The sequence below is a fragment of the Juglans microcarpa x Juglans regia genome, chromosome 7D (genome assembly GCF_004785595.1).
Source record: "Juglans microcarpa x Juglans regia isolate MS1-56 chromosome 7D, Jm3101_v1.0, whole genome shotgun sequence".
Taxonomy (NCBI): Eukaryota; Viridiplantae; Streptophyta; class Magnoliopsida; order Fagales; family Juglandaceae; genus Juglans; species Juglans microcarpa x Juglans regia.
In genome coordinates, this window is record NC_054606.1 from 17,594,730 (window position 1) to 17,600,729 (window position 6,000).

Consider the following 6,000-nt stretch of genomic DNA (forward strand, 5'->3'; position numbering starts at 1 on the left):
GAAATGCATTGTTTAGACATGAGCTATATTTTGTCATGTTGTCTCTGAAATTTGAAAAAGGCTGATATTGAAAATCTGAAACATCATGCATTGATTTAGAAAGATGCTCTGACTTTTGTTTTTAGTATGTGAGAACAATCTGAATATGTTTTGGTACTATGTTTTCTTTTGATATGACATCTGAAAAACTTTTGGCATAGAGTACTGGTTTTATATCGAACTCTGATCTCTGCTCTACTTTACTCTTCTCTGTTTGGATTGGTACCAACTCCTCTATCTCTAAGTGCACCCACTTTGGAAGCAAGATGGTTTTTATGTGGTATTTCTTGTGTGCACACTCGGGATTCTGAGAATAATAAAGGGAAGATTTCACCTCTGTCTCTGTCCAGTTTAGCCACCGGGAAAAGCACAACCCTACCACGAGGGTTAAACCTGGTCTCTGCTTAGTGAGATGCTTTGTTTTGATGTGATGATGATGCTCATGTTATGTTATGCCAAAGTACTATGGGTTTTATGTGTCTTAAAACCATCGGTTTGTTACGTTTGAAAACATGTTTTGCTCTACATGATAACTCTGAAAAATATTTTGTTCGGCATACTATACTCTCTAAATGCTCATGTTTGCATGTTAGTATATGTTCTCTGCTTACTAAGTTGTTGATAACTCACCCCTTATCTTCACAATATTTTTCAGATATTTTGGATACTTCAGCGGAAGTTCAAGAATAGAAATCATGGGTAAGGCTATGTGAGCATAGTGTATTAAACAGAAAGATGGTACTTGTTGTTGGAGATTTTTCACTTAGTAGTTTTGTTTTACTCTGTTGACGTAGTACTTTGGGAAATTTGGCATTTATTTTGAGACTTTGTCGTATTCTTAGTTAATTATTTTGGAGTAGTTGGTTTAAAGCAATGAGGTCTATGACTAATTGAGGAATTGGAGTTTATACTTGTATTGTGAAGATATGATTTTAAGTGTTAAGAAGTAACTCTCCGCCCCATCCAGGACTGGGGCATTACACTAGGGGTGAAATGATCATTTTCCCAGATATAGAGGGGCAAAATGATCATTTTACTCTAAGTCAGCATTTTTATGTTTCTAACTTCTTAATGAGGAAAGTCATTCTTAACATTTTTTTTTCTCTGCTAGGGTTTTGAGAAAGGAGCTTTTTTGCATGGCTGCTGTCGGGGGTGCACCTGACCCTTTGACGTCGGTTGTGAGGCATGGAACGTTTGCGGAATTGGTCTTGAGATCTCAGCAACCTCTGGCAGAGGTTTTGGTCTCGTTTCGACAGCCTAAAACAATAGATGAAGAAGTTTACATCCAATTCTCTAAGGAGGAATTGGATAAATCAGGGGAGCCATTCAGATTTGTTGTAGTATTGAAGTTTTTGCGTCAACGTCCCTCACTTGACAAGATCCGGTGTTTTATACATGGACATTGTGGATTGAACGTGCAACCTGTTGTATCTGCCATGATAAAACCTAGAAACGTGTTTGTTAGACTTTCAAATGAGGAAGATTTTCTTAAAGTTCTGGCACGAGAAAATTGTGATGTGGAGGGGGTGGGATATCGGATATTCCAGTGGACAACAGATTTTAATGCGGAAGAGGAACTTGTTTTGGTACCTGTTTGGTTAATGTTACCTGGTTTGCCACCAAATTTTTATCATGAAGCCTTTCTTAAGAGTGTTACGGCACCTATTGGGGTATATTTGAGAAGAGAAAATGCAACCCGTTGTGCTACAAGAACTGATGGGACTCGGATGTGTGTTTTGATGAATATTTCTCAATCTCCTATTCAACATTTTTGGATTGGCACTCCAAAGAATCCTTCAAGTATTTATCAGGAAGTGATCTATGAAACTCTGCCAGGCTTTTGTTCTATTTGCAAGGTGCAAGGTCATAATTCATCTACTTGCAAGGCCTCCAGGAAGGGAGTATAGGATGAGAAAAAGAAGAATATACCAAAATCGGTTCATGTTTGGGTCCCAAAATCTAGTGAGGAGGGGACGGTTGATGGAGGAAAAAAGGTTGTCGAAGAGTCTGTATCAATCCCATCATCCTCTGATGATACGGGTGGGAAGGAAAAGAATCGTGAGTCAGATCAAGAGCAGGTGCTTGCGGTGTAGGGTGAGGCACTGGGGACGAATGTTTTAGTTGTGGAAAATGGAGGAGAACTGAGTGACGTCCCTCAAAAAAATGATTATGGAGTTTTAAGGTCAGATGTGGGGTTTGCTTTGAGTAAGTCTGGGTGAGTGATTTGGAAACAGGTTCAATGCCATTGGTCTCTAACAAGGGGGATTTGGTGAAAGAGGAGCTGCAGGTGGTTGTGGTTGATGGGGGTCTACATGGTGAGGCCTCGAAGTCTGATGGTGAAGAGGCGCTCCCTCATCTAGGGAAGGTTTGTGATAACTCGTCCGACTCAGAATTAGTTTCGGGTGGTCGAGTTCTTCGTAGTTCTTTAAGGGCTCCTAGCAGGCCCTCGAGGCTGAATTTATGATTAGTAAAATTATGTTTTGGAATGTTCGAGGGCTTGGCACCTCGAAAAAACGACTTAAGTCGTTGCTGAAGATTCACAAGCCAAAGATTCTCATCGTTGCGGAACCTTTTCGAGAGGATAGTCAATTGGATCTTTGGAAGACTTTATTACATTTTGATTCATGCTTCTCAAATGTCGATCAGTCTGGTAAAATTTGGGTTTTTTGGGTTGCAGAGTATCATGTTCGTATCATGGGGACATCCAGCCAGCACATTACTTTTTCTATTAATTCCTCAGTGATGGTATCGGCTATTTATGCAAAATGTCGGTATTTGGAGAGACGGGAGTTATGGTCGAATTTAATTGAGGACAATTCTTCGAATAATATGCCATATGTGATTATTGGTGATTTTAACGTGATTCGTGAAGATGGAGAAAGACGGGGTGGGCATCCAAGACTTCCTTGTGCTTTGGAGGATTTTTGTTCTTTCATTGATAATGGGGGCTTGGTAGAGGTTCCTTTTAGTGGAAACAAATTTTCTTGGTGTAATGGTTAGGGAGGTATGGCGCGAAGTTGGGCAAGATTGGATAAAGCCTTATGTATCGTTAAATGTTTGGAGGTCTTTCCATCTGCGTCATTGAATTATTTGCCTCGGCATACCTCGGATCATTCTCCCATGATTCTGGGATTGTTGAGCCCAGTTTTAAAGTATGGTCCGAGCTCGTTCAAATTTCAACAAATGTGGACCATGCATGAGGATTTTATGAGCTATGTTACAACATCATGGTAGGGTAGTACAGAAGGTTCGGGGTTATGGAAGCTTGCTGAGAAATTAAAAAGACTTAAAGTGGTTCTTCGTAGCTAGAACAAGGAAGTGTTCGGTTGGACTGGTGCCCACATAAAAACTTTGGAGGATCGGGTGGAGGCAGGGGAAACTCGCTTGCAGCAAGAGTTCTCGGATGAAATAGAAGCGGATGTCCTAGCTTCTAAAGTGGAGCTCGATGTTTGGCTGAAACGGGAAGAAACACATCTCGCACAACAAGTCAAACTGGATTGGGTTAGTCATGGTGAGACTTCAGCAAAATTTTTCAAAGCAATCCAGGTTCGGAATCACAATGTTGTTCGTGAAATGGTTTTAGAGAATGGCAGTATCTTATCTTCTTCTGAGGCCATTCACGATGCCGTCGTGTTACACTTTGAAGAGTTCCTTCAAGAGCAACGCCCGGGTAATTCTCTTCCCATTTTATCTGATTTAATTAATGCTAAAGTGGATGTTGCAGAGAACCAGTTTTTATGTGGTGTCCCAGCCATAGAGGAAGTAAAGGAAGCCTTGTTTTCTATCCCTGTCAATAGTAGTCCTGGGCCAGATGGATTTAGATCTAGTTTTTACCAACATTGTTTGGACCTGGTGAAGGGTGATTTATTGGAACCAATAGAGGAATTTTTCGAGGTGCAAGTCTACCGAGGTTTTATACTTCCTCTTTCATTGTATTGATTCCGAAAGTGCCCAACCCCTCCTCATTTGGAAAGTTTAGGCCGATAAGTCTTTGCTCTGTGGTGTATAAAATATGTTCGAAGATTTTGGTGTCTCGCCTCACTTAAATTTTCAACCGTATAATTTCTTTAGAGCAAGGTGCTTTTTTAACTGGAAGAAGCATTTTTTATAACTGATGGGAACCAAGGTGGGCCTAGTCTTAAAGATCCTTTGCAACTTCCAGATGGGCCAATTACAAGGTCAATAGCCAAGAAGATCAAGGAAGTAATGCAATGATTGATGCAATCCACTTGAGACGAGTTTAGCAAGAGCCCAACATTCAAGATGGGCTTGAAGGATGAAGATCCAGTTTTGATTCATTTGATAAGCTATGGAAGAGCGCAAGAACATGACTTAAAAGCTATGGGCATTTGAAGGCTTTCAACTTGTATAATTCATTTAAAGGACTTATTTTATTAGTTTAGAATAATTGAGTTTATTATGAGAATGACTTAAAAGGGGCCTATGCAAGGGCATGTGGGGAAAGTTATTATTTCATTGAACTAGGGTTTCTAGAGGTTACTGTAGCGTTACTGTAGCCACGACATTGTTCATCCAGGAGCATTTTCGGTAAAATGGGCTTTATTTTAGCTAGGGTTTTAATTAGTTTTGATTTAAATACTATTTTGTTGCCTCATTTTAAGAAGTTTTATGAAATTTGATAAATTTATTCATTGTGAGTTGAATTTATCTCCTTTTGATCTTAATTGAACTTTTGAACTTATCAAAGGTAAATCACAACCTTTGTGGCGTTCCTCCTTTGTAATCTAGGTTCTTGAGACGGGTTATTCAACGGGTCTAGATTTTAATATAATCTAGGTTCTTGAAACGAGTTCTCTTTGGGTCTAGTTTCTCCATCCATTTGACTTGATTTTGGCTTTCTTGGGGAGTTTTCAAATTGATTGTGGGTTTAAGGGATTTCATTCCCGCGGGTTCATATCAATAACATTAGTTTGACCCATGAGCTAGTGCATGATTTAAATAAAGATGTTTGGGGCGGAAATGTTATGATGAAAATTGACATTGCTAAGGCTTATGATACTATCGACTGGAATTTTTTATTTCATGTGATGAGAGCCTTTGGGTTCTCTACAGATTTCTGTAAGTTGATAGCTCAATGCATTACTATGCCTTGGTATTCGGTTGTGATGAATGGGACATCCAAATGATTTTTCAAAGGTGGTCGGGGGCTTCGACAAGGGGATCCGTTGTCCCCTTATTTATTTATCCTTGTAGAGGAGGTTTTTTCTCGCCTCTTAAAGGAAAAATTTGAGGTTGGAAAAGTTGGGCATTTTGTTCATCCCAGGAATGGTTGTTTCATTTCCCATTTACTTTATGCAGATGATATGGTCATTTTTGCAAATGGAGGAAAAAAATCAGTTAAGGAGATTAATGATAGTCTTGGATTATACGCGCAATGGTCGGGACAATAAGTGAATGTGGCAAAATCATCTATTTTTTTCTCTAAGAGATTTTCTGCTCAGAGATGTCGTTGGTGGTTATTGCTTACGGGTTTTTCGGAAGGCAGCTTTCCAGTAAAATATTTAGGAGTACCAATTATTACTGGTAGAATGAAAGGGATTTATTTTGAGGAGTTGGTTCAAAAAATTCGGCAGAAAATAGACAGGTGGAAAGTAAAGTTTCTTTCAACGGGTGCTTGTCTCATTCTTTTGAAACATGTTTTATCAAGCTTGCCGGTACATCTGTTGGCTGTGCTTCCAGTTCCTAAATCAGTTATCAGCACCTTGCACAAGCTCTTTAGTTCCTTTTTTTGGGGCTCTGTCAATGGTAAAGCTAAAAGAAAATGGGTTAGTTGGGATTGCATTTGTAGACCAGTGGATGAGGGGGGAATGGGATTGCAGAATTTATTCGATGTGCAACGATCTCTTCATCTTAAATTTGCGTGGAAGTTGTTGAGTTCGGATTCCTTGTGGACGAGTTTTTTTTGCCAGAAGTATGTTAAAGATCAGCATATTTCGAAAA